This window comes from Dasypus novemcinctus, chromosome 1 (assembly GCF_030445035.2).
Source record: "Dasypus novemcinctus isolate mDasNov1 chromosome 1, mDasNov1.1.hap2, whole genome shotgun sequence".
In the NCBI taxonomy this organism is placed as follows: Eukaryota; Metazoa; Chordata; class Mammalia; order Cingulata; family Dasypodidae; genus Dasypus; species Dasypus novemcinctus.
Genome location: NC_080673.1, coordinates 84981872 through 85007361, shown reverse-complemented (window position 1 = coordinate 85007361; position 25490 = coordinate 84981872). Strand labels below are relative to the sequence as shown.

Genomic DNA, 25490 nt, shown 5'->3' with positions numbered 1-25490 from the left:
CCATCGATCTCCAGAAATGGAGAGCGGTGCCAGCGGCGTGCGCGGGTGCTGCCGACGCTGAGGGAAGGGTAGCGGGAACCTTGTACAGGCCTCCGGGGTTAGAGGTGAGGGCGGGCGGATCGGGCAGAGAAGGACGCAATGTCCAGAGAAGGGCGCCTTCCACGGGCTGGAGGAGTGGCGAGGGGGGTCTGGGATGAGTGGTTTGGGATGTAGGAGGAGAAAAGAATTGGAAGGGCAAGTATGCTCAGTGCGACGGAGTCAAAGGACAATCACGGGTATCAGGGAGGGGTAACTAAAGTGTGCATGGAAAACCACTGGTTTTAGTGGGTAATAAAATTGGATACTGAGAATGTGACCCCTCACCCCTACGCTGCAGCACTTTCAAAGGGAAAGGATTGCCCTGTACTTGTCCCATCACCTAAAGCATCACGGGGGTGGCGGCGTGGGGAGAGAGAAGGTAGAGAACTTCAGAGAGAGTCCTGTAAACTAATGTGGAAGACTAGATTGTACTGAACTAGTTATTCAAAATAGGGAGAAGTCATGTACAAGGGGAAGAGGTGGATGACATTTTCAAACCAGGCTTACCCCAAGAGTCATCTCCATTATAGACCATTTTGGGTCATGAAGAAAGAGCCTTTAATTTCAACTGTGATTCATCCGGAAAAGTTCTAAAAACACTATACCAAAAACCTTCAGTCCCATCAGGCTTTTCTCCTGTACAGTGAGTTTTTCAAGGCTAATCCCATTAAGGTGTGGTAGTTTGGTTAGATTCCACACGTATGTTGGTTCTATATCTGAAAATTTCATATTCAAAAAATTCAATTTTCACTCGGAATTGGTATGTTTCATCCCCAAATATCCCTAGAGAAAATTGCCATTTGGAGGAAGGCTAGAAAGTGCTTTTTAATCGGTATTTTAATTAGGAGTAATTACACTTTGTCCCCTCGAGATTTTTTAAATAATTAAAGAGTAATGTACCTAAATATTATATGGAAAGGAGACCAGAAATTTGTGTTAATTGAACTAAATTTGATCCTGTGTTCTTTCCCTCACAGAGAGGGAAACAGCATTTAGTTTTCTCCTGTAGAAACTATCCGTTGGTGGATTGAGGTTTTGCTTTAGGAATGTGCCTTTTTTCAGCAACTCTTCTGGATAATTTCATAAGGAAATAATCCAGTATTGCTTGATTTGCCTACTATCCTCAAAGGTAGGCTGACTTCTAGTGTTATATGACTGAGAGCTATGGCGGTGTTTAAATACTACAGCTGAGCGTAGTATCCTGACATTTAGGAAAAGCTAAATACTGTGTAGAAACTTGGGTACAACTTAGCAGAAAGTACACTACTGACTTTTTCCAAGTAACAATACTGTGCAGATTCGAACTGTTTTTTTTTAAATTCAACATTTCCAGAGATTTTTGCTTGTTGCATTTATGCTTTGTGTTTTTATTTAGAAGTAATAAACAAGGTCAGTAATAAAGATATTTGAAACAAAATTTATTTTCTTAAAATCATTTTTTTGTTTAAAAAGTTTGACAATACATATTTCCAAATACTTTAGTTTAAATTACTTAATAATTCATGATGTTTTACAAATAGCCATCAACTAAATTATTGCTGAAAAATGGAGAAAATAACCATAATGTTAATCCTCACACTCTTTTTCAAAATTATTTGTGTGGCTTAATTTATCGATAAGGTAATAGTGTTTCATTCTGTTTATTTCACATGTGATTTCCAACATACAACTTAAGATTAGGAACTTTTGATTGTGAAGTATGCAATATTACCTTGTTTATCTGAAATCATCTGGGTTTTTGCTTACTTACATCCACAAATTAGATAGCTGACCCCTCACATAATTAATTGCTGAAACTTAAAAAAATTTAGTCATTATGCTGTAAGATTTAGAAATTAGCCATTTAGCCAATTTCTAAATCTTATAGTTTTCCTTGCTTCTTTGGAAGATATTACATATATATTAATCTTTTAAATTGGTTGTCATTATGAATATGAATTCATAAAGAATTGAATAGTACTATTAGTTAAGGTGTCTAGAGCTTTTTTGTTTGTAGTAAATGGTGTTGGCTTCTGAGTTGAAATACTAGAATGGAAACAGAAGTACCATTCTTCCTTTTATGGATTTTCAGGGTCCTCTTTCTTTTATCAGCTATCATTTTCTACTGCTGTCAGGCTGTAAGCGGGCTGTGCTGCTATATTATTTGTTGTCTTATTTTCCATGAAATGCTGCAGTCTATTGCCTATTATAAAGCTTGCAGACTTTGTGACAGCTGCTTGCTGTTCATAGGCATTACTTCTGGGATGGACCATGAGCTACAAGGCTGAGGTTCTCAAAAGGATAGCCTTTATATAATTGGTTTTAATGTTTTTTTATTTATAGTAAATTTGTGTGTGGGGTCATGAGAAGTGTGTCTTTGTCAGACAGTTCAGTTTTGTGGAAAATCTTTGCTTTTCTGAGACATTTAAGCTGCCCTTTAAAATAATTACTTTTCTTGTTGTAGGCCCAGATTGTTTTTGTTTAGCAATCTGTATACTGTGATATCTTACATATTAAATTCTTTCACTGAAACTCTCTAGTCATATGTAATGTTGGTAATATTTCCTTACTGTAGAAACCAGGAATAACAAATGTGATTTATAATCCTGATGACCATACTTGAGACTAAGTCAATTATTTAAATATTATTTTACATACCTACAGAGGAACTACATATTCAAACTAGTTGGAATAATGTAGCTAAAATTTAAATTTGAAAACAATCAGTAGCAATTCACAAATATTTTCAATCTTTTATTCAATAAACGTTTATTAAAATCATACTATGGACCATTCACTGTGCTCTGGTTATATGCAGACAAATAAGATACTGGAAGTGCTCTGGATTTTAAGCTGGAGACTTGGATTGGAAACAATTTAGTATAATAAGTACAATATAGTGCCATGAATTTTGTACGTGCTATGATAGCAATATGCACATCATAACCTGAGAGAGATTTTCCGTAGGTGCTAAAGACTAGAGAAGTTTTGTAAAGAAAGTGACATAAAAGAGCAGTTGATATATGCATGGGCAAAATCATGGAGGGTTGTTTGCCATCCTAAGGAGTATGGACCAACTATACACAGTTGTTTTAAGCAATGATGTGATATGATTAAAAGCCAGCTCTCACGGCAATCTAGATGGAGAGATGTGAGAAATTTGAGGATGGAGCCACGAAGAGCACTTAATAAAATATTGAAATGATCATGAACCAAAGCAATAACAGTGACATGAAGAAAAAGGCTAAAAGAGATACTAAGGCAGTAGAATTTCTAGGATTTAGGGACTGATTAGGCGATGGAGTGGCTGGGGGCAGGGATGATATAGAAATATGGGGTCAGGACTCTAATGGAGTTGCAGATTTGAAGAGCATAGGTGAAGAGTTGTTTTCAACATGTAGACTATGCAGAGCTTATAGAAAATCCAACTGGAGAAGAGTGTCCAGTGGACCATTGTGCCCAAGTTCTAAGTGAAGAGGTCTGCTCTGTATAGATGAATGGCTGGATGGCTGGATAGGCTGATCTAGCCATTTTCAGCGTATAGGTGGTTGTTGAAACAGTGGAAGTTCATAGGTCTCCCAGGAAGCATATGAAGAGTAAGAGACCTGGAGAAATCCTAAAACTTAATAGTTGGGTAGAGAAATAAGGAGCAGCAAAGAAAGAGAAGGTGCAGAGCAAGAGAGGCAAGAGGAGAATCAGGAAAGAACAACTTTTTAGTAGCTGAAGGAGAGAGTCTCAAGAAATGAGAGGTTAGGTATTAAAAGGAAGAACACCAAAACGTCTTGGTTTTGCCCCTGAATGGCTCTGTGACCTTTGACTCATAATTTAGTTCCATTTTTTCTCATCTGCAAACTTGGAATAAAAAAGCCTACCCTATTTCGTAGGGTTACTCTGAGGTACAAATGAGATGAAGTCTGTAAAGCATAGTCCCTTGGAAGTTATTGGTTTGTGTTCAATAAATGTTAGCAGTTTTTATGAAGAGCAGGTCTTGGGTTTGGTGATTAGGAGGTCAGGGGCTATAGCTTGCTCTCAAGGTTCAGGGACTGTGATTGATAAAGACACTTTTAAAAGATGAACAGAATCATATCTATAGGATTTGGAGAAGAAGCCAGCAAAATAGGAGAAACTGAAAATTTTGAAGAGAGCACAGAGAGCCATCTGAACCAAGGGTCTAGGAGAGAGGGTGGGAGTTTGTGTCAAGAGGTCTGGGGGAGAGTTGTTTTCTTCAGGGGAGTCTGGAATGGTTGATAGCATAGATGTTGTTTTCAAAGGCACCTAGTAATCAACATAGACATTTTTTAATGTCTTGTTTGAAATATTCTTATGATGTTTTAGTTTCTTAGGTAATCTAAAAGGGCGTAGGTTATTAATTTTAAAAGAATCTGAAAACAAAACAACAGAAAACAGGACAACTGGACAAAATATAATTTAGTATTTGATGACTCAGAAGACACTTCTATATCTTACCATAAGAAATTAACACCATCGGGGTGTGGGGGAGGGAGGTATACGGGAACCTCATCTTTTTTAATGTAATTTTTTTGTGATGTATATATATCTTCAAAAAAATACAATTTACAAAAATGATGAGGTCAGGCATGGGGAGTGGGTTATATGGGAACCTCTCGTGTGTTTTTTGTTTTTTTATGTTTTTCAATGTAACCTTCCTTGTGATCTATTAACTTTAATAAAAAGAAAACTTTAAAAAATCAATTAAAGAGCAAATAATTAAAACTATTGATTAGCTGGAATTGGCTTGGATTAAAAATGGAGCCAAAACAAACTCATTTTGTTTTAAAAAATATTGTCAGAATACTCAGTAACATTCCTCTATGGCTTGGATCAAGATTGACCTCGTTTCTTTAAATCATTGTAAAAGTTTTCTTTGCTTCATTAAAAAAAAAAACATTATGCAAAAAAAAAAAATTAACACCATGAAAAACAATTATTAACCTGTGTAATAAGGAAAGGACTGATTCAAAGTTGTTTTTTATAAAAAATAGCATTTGAGTCTTGTATAGCATTTTTCTTTAAATACCTACTTTTTTCCTTAAGATTTTCTCTATTCATCTGACATTATGTTCTATGTTAGAGATAAGCATTTAAAATTAGATTTCTATTTTAATGTGGACATGAATGTATTATCCTGTAATAGTGTTTAATTTGAAAACATGTTTATGTATATGAATTGGTTTGGAAATCAATCGATAATTTGGAAATCAATTGATAATAAACTCAGTGCATATTGTTTACAAATTGGGTGTAAAGCATACTTATTATTAATTGGTTATAAATAATACGTATTATTCTTTTAAGTTTAAATTATTATGTCAATGTAAATACATACTCATTTTTATTCACTACTTAGCATTTGTTTATATTAGAACACAACTTTTAGGACTCCCAGTACTTGTTGAATGAAAATGGAATCAAATACTCAGTTTTTTAAAGGCAAATTTAAAGTGACCTACGTGTGTAGTTTTAATGTATGATCATGTTCTTTACCTGAAATTCTTCATCCACTATTTTATCATTAATCCTTGCTTTTGGAGTTGAGTTTCGGTGCTTTTTGTCTATCGTGCTTACTCATTTACTGCTTAGGTCCCATTACTTGCAAAGCCCAGTGATTCGTGTAGGTGATTTTTGTAGTTTAGGGCTTCAGACAGTTCCATGTTGTATATTCACCAACCATTTTTAGACTCAATATTGTCGTACTCACCACTTTCTTAGAGATCACAGGGGCAGAAATCGAACTAGAGTGCCACATGTAGGTCGCCAGTTAGGAGTGCATAGCCAAACAAAATTGGTATGTTTGGATATATGACCAGCAGTATATCTATCACAGCCTAGATCACCTCTTTTCTTCAAGTGGAAATTTATGTTAGTATTAGAAATATTTGGATTAGATATGTTTAAGGAGCATTTCAGAGACACTGTGTGGTTTCCTAAGGGCCTTGTGCTATTTATCTGTTGACTTGGTTTAGGTTACAAAAATGCATCCTCAAGAAATCCAGTTCACCAAATAAATCATGCATTTATAACTGACTCGGTAAATATTTGTTTGATTTTTGGAATATTACTAATATAAAAGATGTCTAAAATCATCTTGAGGTTTTTCAATTTTATTTTGAAGAAATTTAACACTTGAAATGTTTTCAAGACACTGTCTAAATTGTTAACTATTGCATTAGATATACCTTGCTTTAATAGGTAATAACTATGGAGCTAATTTTCCTCTAAATAAGACATTTAAGTTTAAGTTATTTTTTCCCATGAAGTTGAAAGGAGAACATAGTGGACAAATATGCTACATATTACATAACAATATGTTCCTGAAAAGCTGTACATAAATATTCAGTTTTTATCAAGTGAATCACATTTGCTGAATTTTAAAATTTTAAAACACCTTGAAAAAGTAAACATATTTAGCACTTGTTAAATACAGGTGATGGGTATACAGATACTTGCTATAGTATTGTTTATACTTTCCTATATGTTTGAAATATTTTACAATAAAACTAATGTGGGCTTTGATTTTAAAGCATATTGTATTTTGAATGCACTGGGAGACTTTGTTATTCAGCAGTATCAGAGTAAATCATTTCATAAAAAGATTCCTTTATGATTAATGTATTTTGAAACATCAGACTTTTCTAATCCACTTAAACACACATACACAAACACAGCAAGTCACCACTACCCGGCAAACTCGTCATACCTCTGTACCACGTTTGGAATGTAGTCTCGTTCATCAGAAAAATTTCTTGAACTTCTAAACTTCATTCTCATCATAGCATCTATTATTCAGGAAAGAAAGCATCAGCTGGGGTTTTTTTTGTTTGTTTGTTTCTTTTTTAATAGCAATGAAATGAGGGTTTGATTTCCTGGTGTTGCCTTACTGCTTTGAGAGAGCTTCTCTAAAACCCAGCAGTTAGTGCAAGACTTGAGGCCCTCTGCTAGGGGCTTTCTTCCTGAAGAAAATCCTTGTGCTTTACATACTTCTGCATTGGTGCTGCTGTGCCTGTCCTTTAGTTGTACTCACTAGCCAGTCAGGAGAGCAGTATTAAGAAGAAAACTAGTCAAACAGGTTTGCCTCTTTATTTAAAACAGGGAAGGAAAAAAAAAACACACACAGTAGAATGTGTGGATAAGGTCAAGGGTGAAACTGACCATTTTAAAGAATATTAAGGAGAAATCTCTCTCTTTCTTTCCTTATTGGCTTTGAAAATACTTGGGGAATATCTGAGCGACTTTATCTTAAGGGAGTTAAAGCGAGAGAGGAACTAGAAACAGAAGTAAGTAAGAAATAGGGAATAATAGATAGGTAGAGAGAGGGAAAGGAAAAACACCTGAGGGGAGGAGGGAGAGGCAAGAAGGAAAGAACAGGACTGATTTGGTGTAATATTTGGGCACTGTGTAAGCAGAGTATATCATAGTAGGAACCCATAGTATTGATCCATGATGAGTGCAATTAAAACAAACACCTGTGGACTTCAGGGCTAAGGTTTATTGAAATATTGGTGGCAAAATGTTGTAATTGCCTTCTCTGGTATGAAATTTATCTTGAAAATATTGAGTTTCCCTTAAAAATAGTAAAACTCTACATTCATGCCGTTTTGTTGTTTGCCAATCTCCTGCACATGTATTCTATCATTTTTCTCCTCGTTCTGCTCTTATGGGTGTCGAGTAGATAGTTGCATTTTACAGACCATGATTTAGGAGTGCAGCATGCTTAAGTAGTTTCTCGAGGTCACCTGGACAATCTATGGAGGATTAGTTGATTGAACCCGAGCTTTACCTAGAGTAGTGCTGAAACCTTTATCCCATTTAAATTACCTTTAAATGGTCTCTCTTTAGGCCTCACCATATGTTTCTTTCCCACTGGTTGAGATTTCTACCCCCATTACCCATCATAATGGTAGTCTTCCCCTACCTCTCTGTGCTCTGCTTCCTTTCCTTGCATTTTTAAAAACCGCTTTTATCCTCTAACCTTTCTATTCTTTATTCTCATTACTTCGATGAGGTTATTCATGCTCATAGGCCGCAATTTTAATTTATAAATAATTGACTCAATTCTGTATTTCTAGGTCTAACTTCTTATCTAATTTCCCTAGCACTTAGAATTCTCCACTCAATTTCCAAACTCTGGGCTGATGCCCTTATTTGCACCAATCATATAGCAGTAGACTTTGGTGGTGTTTTTGAGCCCACCCTTTCCTTCGTCCATTATATCTAGTCTGGCCCATAATTCATCACTATGTTTTTCACACTTGCTTGATTCTTTCCATTCACCTTTAGCTATCTTTGTGCAGTTCCTCATCACTTCATGACCACATTAATGTCTCTTTCTCACCATTTTCTTGGCCTTGCATCTGTCTTTCCATCACCTTTAGTCATTTCTCCTTATTACTGACTCAGTTGCCTTCTTTGAGTGCCATTTAATTGTGTCATTCATTTTCAAATGAATCCAGAATCTTTTGCATGGCTTTCAGGGTTTTTATATTCCAGCCCCATTTTGATCACCCACTTAACACTGCAATTTCAAATTCTCATCCTTCATGTTTTTTATACTCAAATACCACCTTCGCAGACTATTGCTTTCCAGTCCTTCTTTTGTATTTTGTTAAATTCTGTTTTGTATTTGTTAATGATAATTCAACAATTAATTATGTTCATATTCTCCAAGGAGATTCTGAGCCCTTAGAGGGTAGAGTCTCACTTTTACTTTTTTTTTTTTTTGTCTTCCTTTGACTGCCTTGGACAAGCAATACTGATCAGAGATAAGATAATCATTCATAATTGATTAATATCATTAGTTACTCATAAGGCAGTAAGGATAGGTAAGTTCCTTGATTTTCTATATGTATTTTGGTGCTTTTTTATAACCTTTTATGTTTTCCTAAAACGGCATTATTCAAACTTAAAATACTCCTTTATTTTTTGTTTTTTTTTTCTTTTCTTTTTTTTTTTAATTTTGTTTTTAAATGAAATATTTTATATAGGAACAGCACACATCTTAAAAAGAATACTACATCATTAGCCACAACAGGAAAACTATTAACCTGGAAAAATCATATAATGGTTCATTGATCTCCTTATTATGAAATTATAATGGTTTGGCACTTTTTTTTGTTTGTTTGTTTTTTTACTGTTGTTGTTATCTGAGACTTCCAACAGATGGAAGTTCTTTCACAGTTAATTCTAGGTAATGACAATAAAAGGATATAATTGCAGAGATAATTCAGGATAATGAACTATATTTAGTTTCTATTTTTTTTTTACATTTGAATATAAATATGCCTGATGTCATGAAGCAATAGTTTGAAAAAAGAATGATTACACATTAGAAATATCTGACTTAGAAAGCAGTCTGATTGCCCACTCTCCCTTACTCCTGCCCTCTAGGCATTTTGTATCATTTAATTCAAGGCACCAGGCAAGAAGGTTCTTTTTTCATATTTTCTGTGCGTGCTTTCTTTTTTTGACAATTGCCAGTATTCTTCTGGTTCAAAATGTCTTCCTCAGCATCTCCCTTTGGGCAGGATAGTAGAAGCAGGAATAGGAATAAGAATACATTTTAAGAAATCACCACAACAAAGAAAGGAAATCAACAGGTTAGGTTAAGACTATTAATAAGTGATGTTTGTTGCATTATTTGCCAGGTTTAAATAATTCCTGAGGACATTGAGAGGTAATTGTGTTATTTTTATCAGAGTTTATCTCCTTTGGAATATACTTTTTCTTCATATTTCTAAAATATGCAAAATACATCGAATCAATGTCCAAAATATACAGAATCAGTGTCCTCTGGCTCACTTTCTCCCTCTTTTTGATGTCCCACCCTTGCCCTCTATTTTCACTCTTACATATGTCTACCTTTTCAGAGATAATGTCCCTCCCTGCCTTTTCTAGGGAACTCAGAGGGTGGATCCTAGTGATTGGCTTACAAATTGTGGATAAGGGTAAAAGGGGGTAAAGGGCTTACTACAATAGGATTTTGTCATTTTATTCTAATTGTAGTATATGGTAGTTTGCTAGTCTCCATGTGGGTCCTAAATGCTTTATGCTTTCTGATCATTATTTTTACCAGTAAAAGTAATTCAGGTTTTCATTCTAATACTACTTAAATGCATTGTTATTATTTTTACTCCTACCTACCTACCCAAATGGAGATGTAAGAGGAGACATTTCAACTAGGCATGTTAATTTCTTGCTCTGTACAGTGGATACCTGTCGTATAAGAATTAATTCAGTCATTCATTCAAGAGGGAACTGACTATATGGTAGAAACTCTTCTGCCTTAGAACTAAAATGTCCTGTGAAATTTTTTTTAACAATATAAAGGTGTAAGGTTTTTGTAGGATAAAGGTTTAAGAAGGTAATTAGTAAGGCTTTTCAGAGACCATTGTTTTGATTTGTATACCCCAACATTCAAGAAAAAGGCTTTATCTATTACCTGACATATGGCATTGACAACTTTGGAGAGTTTTCATATGGCACAGGGAAGATATACTGGATTAGGACTCAGGAAACCTGAGTACTAGTTCCCAGGCTGCCAATGAGTAACTAAAAACTAGCTATTTGATGCTAGGCAACCACCTCTTAGAAGGCTTGTCCCTTTCTTTACAAATAAAAGGGTTTGAACTCAGTTATCTTTACAGTAATTTCAAATAGTGACTCTGATTTATTTTTAAAATATTTGGCATTTTATAATGAATGTATTAATAGTGTTTAAGTATATTTAAATTATTATAATAGCAATGATACACAAAATACTTCTCTGAATTTACTTCATTGTGCTGAATGTCTGGTATGACCCTAGATGCTTAGACGACCTGTGTCAGTTATAGCGAGCATCAGAGAAATGCATTCTGTCTTTTTGCAGAACCTACCAGAATCCTTCACTTCTGGAGAGTAACCTAACATTGCTGTTTTACTTAATACTATATAACTACTTTCTCAGAATGATTTTGATGGAGTTTTAGAAGACAACAATGGGGTAGTTTGATAATTTGTTTACCTGTGGTAAGGACTTCCAAGGAATTGAAGAGGAAAATATCCAGAATTTTGTTTGCTTTGTTTTGTTTTTCAGTTATTCTTAGCCAGACTATTTTTGGCCCCAAAACATGTTTGAGTCTTTACATGCATAGAAAGAGTGTGGCATAACTTAGGCTAAAAGACTTAAAATAGAGTTGGAACCGTAGATACAGGAAGGCCCCTATGCCATCTTCCTCTTATGGCACCAAGGAAACCTAAACAGCTTGCAGAAATACCTTCCTTTCTGGAGAAAGACAACCAATTTATAAAACCCCCACCTTTACCAACTTCTCCCTTTTTCTTCCTCTTTTTCCCTTAAATAAAAGCCTGATTTGACAGTCCCAACTTGGGACACAATTTTGTTTGCTACTTGAATCTGTGCTCCCCAAATTGCAATTCCAATATCCCAAATAAATGCTTTTGTTGCCTTACAGTCCAATAGGTTGTTTCTTGGTCAGCTATAGAAATTTATTTTGTGACTCTAATAATATTAATGTAGAAATGTTAAAAGTCCACTTAAGCTAGTAATAATAAAGAAGGGATATTATTAAATAGTAGGTGAAACAAGTCTTATGATTTTTTGCAATACTAGTATATTTCTAAAGCCTAAGAATATCTAAGTAAAGGTGTAAGGAAAAGCTATTTTCCTTGCAAGTCAGTATATCTCATTGTGGAAGGAAATGAAAATTTGATCTGGATTTCCTCCAGGTGCACTTGTGGTAAATGAAAAGTTTATTTAAATAAATAAAAATTTAAAAATGAATAATATAAATAAAAGATTACATGATTACTGTACCAGAAACATAGGGAATTACATCACAATTTCATGTTGTAAACCTTTGCAATCATAACTGCCTTAGAGGAAAAATAACAGACAAACTTGAGTTATCTCACTATAATATATGTTCAGAAATTAGGTCAACCTTTATTTTTTCTTGATCATGCTCTCCTTATCTGATTTTTTAATTTAGGTTTTTCTAGTTTTATAAAATTGGTTATATAAGATCTGCTACTGTATATTTTCTAATATATTATTAGAATTTTTATTTTTTTATTATTTAGGTACTAGGTGAAGGACCTCATATGTGGGAAGCTGGTGCTTAACCACTAAGCCACGTTGGCTCCCCTGAGTTTGTTTTTTTCATCTGTTTCCTTGTTTGTTTTTTTTCTTTTTAGGAGGCACTAGGAAATGAACCCAGGACCTCCCATGTGGAAAGCAGGGGCTCAACTGCTTGAGCCACATCTGCTCCTCAATATTAGAATTTTTGATCTCTGATTATTTGGAGATGTTACCATAAATTTCCATGAAGTAACTTTCTCTTTGTGTAGATTTTAACTTAATCCAGTTGTGCTATTTATTATATTTTGTTTGTTTTTTAAAAATTTACTTTAAGGTTTGACAAATTTTCCAAACAGGTGTACTTGAGTTTTAGAATTTATTATATTTTTTTATATTATTCTCCGAACAGTTTAGTAGTCTCTCTAGAATTTGTTGTTTTGCCTTTATATTTTGCTTTACATTTTAAAAAATAAATCAATTTTATTGATTTGTATTAATAAAGCATGTGTTTCATCCACAGTGTATTACATTTTTAATCTTTGCCTTTCTTTTTTTGCTTCATCAATCTTTGCAAAGATTTGTAAACTATAAATTCAGCTACTTCTTAGTTTATCTTAATTCCTTTCATTTTCTATCTTTGTGTGTCTTAGGTAATTTATTTTATAGTTTCTTGATTATATCCCTAATAGTCAGTGCCTCTCTTACCTAATAAAATCTTGTGCTTCAATCTAAGTTTTTTTATCACCTGGTTATTACTCATAACATAAAAATTTACATGGGTTTTATAAATAATACTAAAATTATTTTTATAATTTGTAAATATGGATATTACTAAAACATAGACCTGTACACATTTTCCCAAAGTGAAAAAGAAAAGAAAAGTGAGTTATGAGAAGTCCTAACAAAAATATTTCAGTGTTTTCTTTTTTTAAGAATTCTTATTGCCTGTAGGTATTCAATGCCTCATACAATCTCAGTTTTATCATTTATGCCACTTTTCTCATTTGTTTAATGACAAGATCAGAATTAAAAGAAAGAAATTCTGTATTGTTCTCTGAATTTTTTTTTTTTTTAAGATTTATTTAATTTATTTCTCTCCCCCGCCCGCCCCAGTTGTCTGTTCTCTGTGTCTGTTTGCTGCCTGTTCTTTGTCCGCTTCTGTTGTTGTCAGCAGCATGGGAATCTGTGTTTCTTTTTGTTGCGTCATCTTGCTGCGTCAGCTCTCCGTGTGTGCGGCACCATTCCTGGGCAGGCTGCACTTTCTTTTGTGCTGGGCAGCTCTCCTTACAGGGTGCACTCCTTGTGTGTGAGGCTCCCCTACGTGGGGACACCCCTGCGTGGCAGGGCACTCCTTGCGCGCATCAGCACTGTGCATGGGCCAGCTCCACACGGGTCAAGGAGGCCCGGGGTTTGAACCACGGACCTCCCATGTGGTAGGCGGATATCTTATCCACTGGGCCAAGTCCGCTTCCCTATTCTCTGAATGTTGATCACATGATGCAGTTGCATGGAGTTAACTGGTAACAAGCTGGTCTTGGGTACTTGCAGGAAGAGAAACCCACATGTTATTCTGTAGGAAACATGTATTTTTAGTCTACTAATCCATTTTAAAACTGGGTTTGCTGTTAATGCTTGAAATTATTTTAATGCCACTATCTCTTTAAATAAAAATGAAAATTGCATTATTTAAACATTTCAAACTTTTATCTATGTTAGTGATTCTCAAAATGTGGGCCCTGACCATCTGAATCAACAACACTTGGAAACTTAGAAATTCTTGGGTCCATCCTAAATCTCCTGCATCAGAATATCTGGGGCTAGGACCCAACAGTATGTTTTAGCAAGCCAGCTAGTTATTTTAATGCTTGCTAAAATGTTGAAGCCCACTGATCTACGACACTGAATATCTAGTCTGTTCAGTTTTCTTATGTGATGAAAAAGTTTCTGATCATTTTATGGACAATGGAAAATTTCAGTATTTATTTCAAAATGCTTTCCTAGTTAACACCTTCCTGCTTCAACACATGATGACATGTTTTATTTACTAATTGGCTATTTAGATACATACTAGTATTCTTAGCTCAGTTGAATCAGACTCACAAACCTCAGTCTATTAGAAAACAAAACTAATGCCTCATGGATTAGTTATTGATTTATGTGTATTTTGCTGAGGCATTGTGAGGGTTTAGACCAATATTTCTTAATTTTATAATTACTTGGGGAATATTAAAATAAAAATTTTAATACCTAGGCTTCCTCTTAAGAAATTCTAATTTAATTGGTCTAGATTTGGAGATGGCAGGTTTCAGACAATTCTATTTTTAAAAAACTCTCCAGGTGATTAAAATGCATAGCCAGAATTGAGAGCATCTGGACTGTGGGAATATGTTTACAGATTGGCTGTAAGTCTTGGATTTTTATTTTAAAAAAATAAATCTCTTGAATCCTTTCATTATGCCAAGCAAAACATCTTTTGTGCTGGTTTAATTAAGAAGTAATTTGTTTTCCAGGAGGTTATAGGTATTGTTGACTGGTTGCTCATGTTATTCATCATTTCTAATTATTCTTCATTCTACCTCTTGGTTTTATTCTGAATCCTTGCTTACTCAAAGATCTATCCATTCACCAGCACCATCATATCACCTAAGGTCTTCTGAATCAGAATCTACAGTTTAACAGTATTTCTCAAAGATTTGTCTTAATATTAAAGTTTGGTAACTACTACTCTAGTGCATAAAGTGCATATTCCAGGTGAATTCCACTTTTTTCATTTTTTCCCCCTTAGTATCCATTTAGCTGATTTGAATTACTTTGATGAACCAAATTATATCAATTTTTAAAAATTTATTGAAATATATCACTCATACATAAACATACATAACAATAAATATTTGTGAATTTACAAAACAAACATATGTATCATCAAACAAACATATATAACATCTCACCTTACCACCAATAACTTGCATTGTTTTTAAACCTTTTTAACTAATGATTAAAGGGCATTGTCAAAATATTACTACTAAGCAAAGTATTTTTCCCCTAACCAATCTGATTATTATTATCTTTTTATCATTTATATATGACCACACACAAACAATTAAGTGTATAGTAAAAGTTGTGAACCTACAAAGCAAACATGCATAACATCATACAGGGGTCCTACACATCAACCCTCCACCAACACCTTGCATTGTCATGAGACGTTTGTTACAAACTATGAAAGAGCACTGTTAAAATCTTACTACTAATCATAGTTCTTTTCTTACATTCGGAGTTTTTCCCCCAACCCACCCTATTATTATTTTTTAAGTATACTTTTTTTTATGACAGAAGATGTAAACTTATAAAACAATCATGCACTGTGCAGAATTCCCAAACAATACCCCTCCATTGACACACCACAATGTGGTATGTAATTTGCCACAGATAGAATAATATCATCGGATTATTGCCAGTGTACATTTGGCTCACATTTTCCATACTGCCTCAGTATCAACACAGTACATCTTTTGCATAGATGCAAGAATATTGTATTATTACTACTAACCACAGTCCATAGGTCACTCCAGCTGCATTTTTCCCATGCTTCTCCACATTCCCAATACCCTGCAGTAGAGATAGACATTTGTTGTAGCTAACAAAGGACACTCTTGCATCTGCACCATCAACCACAATTCTCATCCACCTCTCGGTAACTGTATTATCCTGTTCCTAGATTATTCTGAAGTATTCTGTCAATTGGCGTTTAGGTAACTAGACTACCATTTTCGTCACACCCCCATTTATAAACTAGCTGTTAATCACTGTGTGTTACCGTCCACTCTATACATTTCCTCAATTTTACAGTAAAGCCAACTAAAACTTCTACATACATTAAACATCAGTAGTCCACTCAGTCCTTCTCTTATCTACTTTAAAAATTCACCACCTACCACCAGGTCTTAAAGATATTTTCCAATAATTTCTTCTAGAAGTTTTATGGTTCTTGCTTTTATTCTTAGTTTTTTGATCCACTTTGAGTTCATTTTTGGATAAGGTATGAGATAGGGATCCTCTTTCCTTCTTTCAGCTATGGATATCCAATTCTTTCAGCACCATTTGTTGAATGAATTATTCTGTCCGTGCTGTGTGAGTTTGACAGGCCAGTCAAAAACACTTGACCGTATCTGTGAGGATCTGTTTCTGAACCATAAATTTGGTTCCATTGGTCTATTGTGTCTGTCTTTAGGCCAGTACCATGTTGTTTTTACTACTATAGGTGGGTATTATGATTTAAAGTGTGGAGATGAGGGTTCACTTTTCCTTTTATGATGTTTCTTTTTATTCAGGACTCTTTACCCTTCCAAATAAATTTAATGATCATGTTTTCAATTTTTTCTTTAATGCTGGTGGAATTTTTACCAGGATTGCATTAAATCTGTATATCAATTTGAGTAGAATTGACATCTTAATGATATTTAGTCTTCCAATCCATGTTCATGGAATGTTCTTCCAGTTATTTAGGTCTTTTTTTTATTTGTTTTAACATTGAATTGCAGTTTTATGAATACAAGTGCTTTACACCATTGGTTAAGTTTATTCCTGACTATTTGAGTTTTATCTATCATATTTATTTTCACCACTCTTTTGACACTTTTAGTTACTTTTCTTGATATTGTCTCCATTTCTAGACTCTCTTGCAGGCCTCTGTCTCCTGTCTTTTCTTTTCAGGCTCTAGCACACCCTTTAGTATTTCCTGAAAATCTGGTCTCTTGCTTAGAAATTCTCTGTTTCTGTTTATCTGTGATATTTTAATTTCGCCCTCATTTTTGAAAGACAGTCTTGCTGCATATAAGATTCTTGGCTGGAAGTTTTTCTCTTGTAGTATCTTAAATATATCAGACCACTGTCTTCTTGCCTCCATGGTTTCTGGTGAGAAATCAGTACTTAATATTATTGGATATCCCTTATATGTTATGCTTTGCTTTTCTCTTGCTGCTCTCAGAATTATCTCTTTGTCTTTGACCTTTGACGTTCTGATGAGTATGTGTCTCAGAGTTGGTCTATTTGAATTTATTCGGATGGGAGTAAGTTGTGCTTCTTGGACAGGGATTTCTGTGTCCTCCAATAGGGTTGGGAAATTTTCTACCATTATTTCTTAAATATTCCTTCTGCCCTCTTTCCCTTCTGGGACACCCATGACATGAATGTTTGCACACCTTTTGCTGTCATTTAGTTCCTGAAGGCTTGTTCAATTTTTTCCTTTCTTCATCTGTTCTTTTGTATGTTCACTTTCAGAGGCCACTTCTTCAAGCTCACCAATCCTTTCTTCTGCCTCCTCAAATCTGCTATTATGATTCCAATGCTTTTTAAATTTCATTGATTGCACCTTTCATTCCCATAAGATCTGCTATTTTTCTATGTAAGCTTTCACATTCTTCTTTGTGCTCATCCAATGTCTTTTTAATATCCTTAATCTCTTTAGCCATCTCATTGAATTTATTAAGAGATTTGTTTGTACATCTATGATTAGTTGTCTCAGCTCCTTTATGTAATCTGGAGGCTTATCTTCTTCCTTTAACTGGACCATAGCTTCCTTTTTCTTGGTGTGGATTGTAATTTTTTGTTGATGTCTTCACATCTGGCTTCCTAGAGTATTTTTTCTGGATGTAGTTTTTCTCTCTAGTTTAGGGCTTCCTTTCGTTTCTCCCTTGCTGATTGTGCAGTCAGAGCCAAGCATGTAGTTGGTGTTGTAAGCTGTGGAGGCTCAAGCTGTCCTCATTGCACCAGGGACCCTTGAAGCTTCTTCCATCGTTTTGCTTTGCCAGAGGTAGGGACAGAGTCACAGCTATGTGGAATAATCCATGTGCAGGCCTAGACTGTAGTTGCCCAGAGAGACTGATAGAGCTTCACATCACTTTTTCCCTGCCTGGGGCAGGGATGGAGCTGCAGGTGTAGGCAGCAATCTATGCAGTGCGGGTCCTAAGATGACCTCAGTTGCCTTGGTAGACTTCTGATTTTCAGTCTATGCCAGCAAAGTTCCCTGCAGTTACCTGTATAGGCTGGTGCAGTGCTCCTCAGCCTTCTCTCTGCCACAGGTGGGGCGAAAGCCTAGGCTAGGATTGCAGGTTGATCTGCATGAAAGAAACTGTCAGCCTGGCTTTCCCTCAGGCTGGGGATGGAGTCAGAATGGCGGCTACTGGCCTCTTTCTGACTTGGGCTGGTTCACACCCCAGCTGTTCCCTGGGTTATATCTTAGCCAGACAGGTCTCCCAATCAGTAGCTGAAATCGGCAGCCAACCGTTTCTCCACCTCCCTTCTTTCCGGTAAATGGAGCTTCCAATTCCAGCCACAGAGCAGCTCCTGGGGCTGCTTGTGCCACCTGAGTAGGACAATCACTGGTCTCCGGGGCTTGGCCGGTAATTTCCCAGAGAGGCTAGCGCAGGTCCCCGCAGCTTCCTTCCTGCTGGAGGTGGCACTGGGGCCTAGACTAGACCTGCAATATGATCTGGATGGAAAGAAGCCGGTCCCCACCAGCACTGGGATTCTCAGTCCGCCCCGCTTCCCCTCGTGCCAGGTACGGAGTTAAGATGGCAGCTCCCAGCCTCTTTCTGACCTGGACAGGCTCAAGCCTTAGCTGTTCTCAGAATCATAGTGTAGCCCACTGAATTTCCTCATCAGTAGCTGAAATTGGTGACCAACCATCTCTTCCTCCCCCGTTTTCGGGAAGTAGAACTTTCAATTCCAGCCGTGGAACAGCTCCCGAGGCAGCTTGTGCCTCCAGTGGAGGATGGGCACTGGCTCCTTAGCATGGAGCGCTCTACTTAGGAGTCTTCTCTACAGATGGGCAGTCTCCTCCTTCCATTCCCCCAAGGACGTTGCAGGATGCGCTTCTGGCCTCCTGGAGCCCCCAAACAGGTGCTTCAGCTAGCTCCAGAGAGCTCTGGGTGTTTGTTAACTGCCCTGTGGCAGGAGCTGACTCTAGGAGCTCCTTACTCTACTGCCATCTTGCTGGTTCTCCCAAATTATATCAATTTTATTAAACCTATTCTTAAACTTATTTTTTCAGTAAACTTTAGAATTGTGAAGTATCTTAGGGACCATCTACTTTAATATCATTACCTGGAAGGTGAAGAAAATTAGGCCTAAAGATATTAAATAACTTGGCCTAAATTACAAACGCTAGTAATTTAGGGGATTCATAGATGAATGACAGAAATACTTTTTAATTTTTCCTTTCATTAAAAGTCTTTAAAATATTGTTTTCATAATTTAAATTACTTAATTTGAGCTACGTCTTTGAAAAGACGGTCCCAGATTTCTCAATTATAATACATACACACACAAAAAAAATCTTAAATATGTACGAACATTTATTTTAATTCTATATCTGTTTAACTTGGTTTTGATAACACTATAAATACACTAACATTTCAAATTAAAATTGAATTTTTGTAATTAAAATATGTGGTAATGGGAAAGTAGAACTTGTGTTAATGAATCGTATATAACTATGTCCTTATAAGGTACTTTAAACCATACTCATGTGTTCCTGAAAGATGGCAGCTATTTTGAAATATTTAAAACATGTTTTTTGCATTGTTTGTTTACTGGGAGATCCTCGGGACCTGTGGTTGTTCATAATGCTTCTCTCTTCCTTAGGACAGTTGAGCTTTAACTCAGATCTTTATATTTCATTCGAATTTTACTTTGTCATATCACCTGTCTTTTTCTCATTGCACATAAATATTAGGCATTAGTTCCTCCTCTCTCAGTCTGGTGAGAGAATTACATCAGAATTACCAGCTTCTTATTAATAATGCTGATTCTTGAGTTTTGCCCCAGGCCCAATAATTGCCTATCTGGTGAAAAGACCCAGAAAGATGATTTTTTAGTGCACACCTCAGATGATTCTTTAAAATTTGAGAACCACTGCATTAGGTGATTAAATTTGTTTCAAGTAATTTATTCACCTCCAACAGGTATTAATTGAATGCATATTATGTACAGGGTACTGACTGTGATGTATGTTAGTATCTGTTTTTTATTATTTTACTTCCCTCTTTGTTTTCTGGCTTTTACCTTACCTTCTTACCTGATGATTGCTGAGAAACTCACTAGCTGGGCCTGGGCCAGCTATCACAGATAAGTGGGTAGCATTGAGTGTCTCATTACAGCTTCACCACCTGTACTATAGATGCCTGAAAAGAGATAACAGATACTTGTATACCTAGAAGAAATGATAACTGCAGTTAGCTTGGACTGCTGCAACAACAGCAACAACAAAAAACAACAACAAAAACATTCCTTATAACCTCTCCTTCCACGTGAGGTTTTCTTTATGTCCCTTGGCACTCATCAGAGTCATAGAGGCAGAATTGAACTTTTTGAGTGGTATTGCTGATGGCCAATTCCTTTCAATATTTCATGTATATAAAGAAAGCGCTACATGTATAATGCATCCAGGTATTTTTATTAGTTCTATTTTCCTTCGTGACATATTAGTGTAAGGAGTATAAAATAAATAATAGAATATTTTCTATCAAGCTCTTTCAAATTATTTTGTTATTGTTCTGTACAATATCTTTTTCCTTTTATTTGTCTTCTGGTTTTTGTTGTTGTTTTTGTTATTCTGTACAATATATTTTTAAAGCAAAATTTATTTTGTTAGGAATTTTCACCATAACTTCTAAAAGGGAGCTTTGGGTTAATTTAGCTTGTCTAAAATGAACCAAATTTCTTCTTCCTTTCCATTCATCATTTTTAGCTATATTTCTGCAATTAAACTATGTGTCCATGAAAATAAATTACACTCCTTAATTTTCTAAATGAATCAAACCATTAATTTGCAAAAGTGTCCTACTCTGAAAATCTGAGAGATATCCATCTTTATTTCATAATTGCCAACAGCCAACCTGAATTGTTTTATTTCCATTGTAAGTTTTTCTCCTAGATTGCATTCTTAATAAGTTAAAGAAGCCAGGCAATTATCAAATCAGCTCTTTGTATGGTGGCAGAGGGCTATTTTCTAAATTATCTCTTTCTCTCCTTCCCCTCAAGATAAGTGTTTCCATTTAACAGTGGGAAGGATTTTTAAAGTATTACCTGCGTTTAGCATTTTACTTGCAAAGAGCCAATCATAATTAACTTCAGAACTCAAAAGTATCGCCTATGTATGATGAATAAATGTTTAAAACATTTATTTAACAGTTCTTAACATTAAAGCTGTGTTTCCTTGCAGTTTATCCATGGTCTGCAATAGGATTTTTCAGCTTTCATTTCTTCCTCTCTTCATATTGTGTGATAGAAGTGGATTAAAAATGGAGTTGAGGCTCTGTAATTTACCTGAGGCTAGATCTTGGTCAAATTCTTACCCCTCTCAGTCTTTCTTTATCACTAAAATGGGAACTACTATTCTTGCTTTTTTTGGTCTTTCAGTGCAAAATGAAATAATGCTGGAAAAACCTTTAATGCAGGGAAAGTAATACAATGATTGGTAATAGATGCAGTTTATTGATAGATATATATTAGGATATAGGTTCAGAGTTTAGAGTGAGCAACTTGTTCTGGTTTGCCAAAGACTTTTCTAGTTTTAGCACTAAAAGTTCCTCATCCTGGGAATACTCTTGGTCCTGGGCAAACCAGGATGGTGGGCCACACTAGTACTATGAACCAAGACTGAAAATAACAGTGGCTTTAAAAAGGTAGCTTAGTTGCCTCACAGATAATAATCTGGACAGAGGCAGGTAGATTTGATATTCTAGTTCCAAGTGTCCTTTTTGTTACACCTTTCCTGGTTTATACTTTTGTTTGCATGATCCAGGGTGTTAATCATTACCACGTCCTCATTCCAGCCAGTAAGACGGTGAAAACTGAAACCCCTACTTCCCTATAAAGGCATAAATTACAAAATGCATGTATTACTCTTATTACTACCCCCTTCACCAGAATTTAATTACATGGCTAAAACTAGTTGCTATGAACTTGGAAAATGTTGTTTATGCTTTTTGACTAAAGTGGAAGATTCCATTAGTAGAAAAGAACAATATATAACACAGCTGTCTCCTGTGTGCCAATGTATGGCAACAAATTCCAGTTTCCTTTCGTATTATTGTTTTGCTGTTGTTTTGGAATATAATTCTCTATTTAGAACTCTGCCATGAGGCAAGCTCAGAAATAATATGAGAAAAGACCCCAGGCTCAGGGAAAAGCCGTAATGAAATCTATACCTTGATTTGCTGCTTTTTCCCTCTAGCTGCAGTACCCATTGGTCAGAAATTTTCTCCATTGTCAAGGTGTGGAGCTAACTTCAGATACTCAGGTAAAAGGTTTGATTTAGAATTTTGTTAGAAAGGAAGGCAATTGATATAATTAGAAGGTTCATTCATTTAAAATTAAAATAAAAATTACGGTCCTTCCACAGCTCAGGACTTGGTAATAAATATATTTATTCCCTATCTTCCAAAGAACTTGCACTTTAATGGAAGACACAGGTATGTAATTTTAGATCTCTAATAAAGTGTGAGAACTTCCCTGATAGAGTAACCTTACAAGTCTTGGAACTTTTGGTATATACAAGAATTTTTATGTACTAAATCTTAGCTTCATTTTTCTGTTTCTACTTTTAATTTTCTTATCTTTATGCATTTGTTTTCTATTGTTTCATATACATTTTTGCCGGCTACTTTTAAATCCCTTTTGTAAGGGATGGCAGCATGGAATCAAATATACCTGTGTTTCCATTTCCACAACATCTAGCATGTGGAATCTGGAAGGGGACTTGTGTTAGTTCATCATATCATTCCTTTTCAGAACTTCCAGAGGCTCTCATTGCCCTCTGGATAAACTTGCCAGCAGGGTTTCTGCAGCTCTCCAATGGGTTCCTAGTTCTATCTGCAAACTCATCACTTCCCAGCTGCACCATCTGTTTATTATTTCTTCAGGCAAGATACTCAACCTCTCTAAGCCCTGGGTTGGTTTCCTCAACTGTGAAATGAGATTGAGAACAAATCTTGTACTGGGTTGTGAAAGTGTGATAAGATATGTACATAAATCACTGTGCCTTTGCAGAGTAAATGCTTCGAGATCTAGCTGATTTTGCAAAAGAGCTCAGCTTCTGGACTCAGTAGTCCTGAACCTATCTCCCCTCACTTCCTCTTATTGTTTGCTAAATGTATAATCAGATTCCTTAATTTCTCTCATCCCAGTTTCCTCATCTGTTTGGGTTATCCTGAGGATTAAATGAGATAAGTAGACCATAAGTGTTAGCTATTCATAAGGGTAAAGTTATTATTTTTTTAATTTTAAAAAATTTCTCCATACCCACTCCTTGACTCCAGGCATTCTGAAACTTCTCTTTGTGTGCAACCATCTCTCTTGGTCTGGACCCTTGGGCATGCTACTCCGACTTGCTCCACACTAAGTCTTCAGTTGTCAGTTTAGACATGATTTTCTCCAGGCAGCCTTCCTTGACCCTGTGTCTGGTTAGGTACACCAGGGTAGGTCTTTCTGCATAGCTTCCTGAATTTTCCCATCATAGCACTATCTCAGAGCCTTTTCCAACTGTTTCATTGTCTTACCAGAGGGTTACAAGTGCTCTCAGTTGTGTTCCTGTTGCCTAGCCAGTGACAGGTAACATTCTAGGTGTTTCTTGGGATGATGCATGAATGAGTGAATCTTCACATCTTTGTAGGTTGAAGGGATACAGCAAAATAAAGAGGTGGTACAGAAAGAGACCATGTAGAAAAGGACACAGTGAACATTGTGATAGCTGAAAGCCTGGATGAGACAGAAGAGCTAACCATAAAGTCACATTTTAGTGGGCCTGTAATGGTGGCGCACATGATGCATCCATATATCCTGATTCAAAATCACAGTCACAGTTATTCTTTTGATAATATTTGATACTCTTTATTGAGCACTTACTGCATGGTTAGGCAACTGGAATAAAATGCTTGCCAAATTTTACTAAAATCCCACCTTCTGTTTAAATTATGGTGGGGAGGGAACAGAAAAACGTGTTTTTTTTAAAGGAGAGTCATTTTTATTCAAAAACATTAGTAATGGTACCATTAGTATTTACTTTGCTGGATTAGTATTTACTTGGCTGGATTTTTTCCTTCTTTTCTTTTATCTCTCCTTCCCTCTCTCCCTTCTGCCCTCTCTCCCTCCTTTCGTTCTCTCCCTCCCTTCCGCTTGCTCCCTTTCTTTCCCTTCCCTTCCTTTTCCTCTCTTTTTTTTATCTCCCTCCATCCCCTCCCCTCTCTTTCTTTTTCTGCATGACCTTTTTCTACTAGTAGAAGGTGATTTGAAGAGAGAAGGCATTACTCGCTCTAACAATATTGGATATAGTCCAAGGGGGACCTCTGGTGGCAGTTATGATTGGTATATTTGCTCATGTTATTGTGGTCCATATAATACCAAATGCCAGAGAAACTTGAAAGTACCGAGAATCTCTCAGTTATTCAGCTAACTAGATTATATAATCTGCTTTGAGGACTAATTACCATTTTCTTTTTCTAAATAACCTAATTCACCATGTACAGACATGATTTAAAATTTCCCTTTAGCCCTTATTTTATTTTCCCTTAAATGTGAAAACAGATTGATTAATTCTTGTTCAAAATGACAAACTGAATTGCTAAGCTTCAGGGATGGTAGGCTGTCAAAGCAGAGCTTTTTCATGTAGTTTATGTGCTTGCCGTCTTTTTCCTATATGGTTCATACTCACAGCTGCTGTCAGTTGAGAGTTATTCACAATCTAACCTCAAAAAGGAAAAACCAGAGAAAGAATTCTTTCAAGCATTGACCAAAGACGATTCCCCACTTTTTTTTTTTTTAATATGTAAGAGGCAGTAGCATTTTAGAGTAGGGTTGCCAGAAGTCCATTGTGCACTTAGACTGGTATTTCAGACTCCTGTTTGAGGAAATGGGAAAAATAAGAGCTTCTTAAAAGTCTATTATTCATCTTTTTAAAAATCCCAATATTGGGAGGTTCTATATCAAATTTCAGTGTCTCTGAACTGTTGCTGTGTCTAGGGACAGACACAGGATAGCTCATGCAAAATTTTCTGGGGCACTAAGGATATAAAAATCTTCATTTGGCCTTGAAGGGATCACATTTGCAAGTGAGTGTTTTGGACATGCAAATTTCAGCAAATCACCTTTCAGAATCCTTGTTGTTTTGCCCAAATCAATCCATGCTTAAATGTTAAATGGGGAGGAAGGGGCACACCTATTAAAATTGTCTTTGTTTCCTATCTTAAATGCAGGACTAGAAATAATTTTTAATGTAAAGAAGAGAGGGTGGATAGATGTACAAAACAAAATTAGTATAGATTTTTTGAATTTTTTA

The 25490-nt window shown here is 35.7% G+C and overlaps 1 protein-coding gene across 1 annotated transcript in view; it reads left to right on the top strand.

Annotated features, from left to right (window-relative positions):
• Positions 1-25490, top strand: part of UGT8 (UDP glycosyltransferase 8) — a 98064-nt gene that overhangs the window by 1182 nt on the left and 71392 nt on the right. The gene's annotated exons all lie outside the window — the stretch shown is intronic.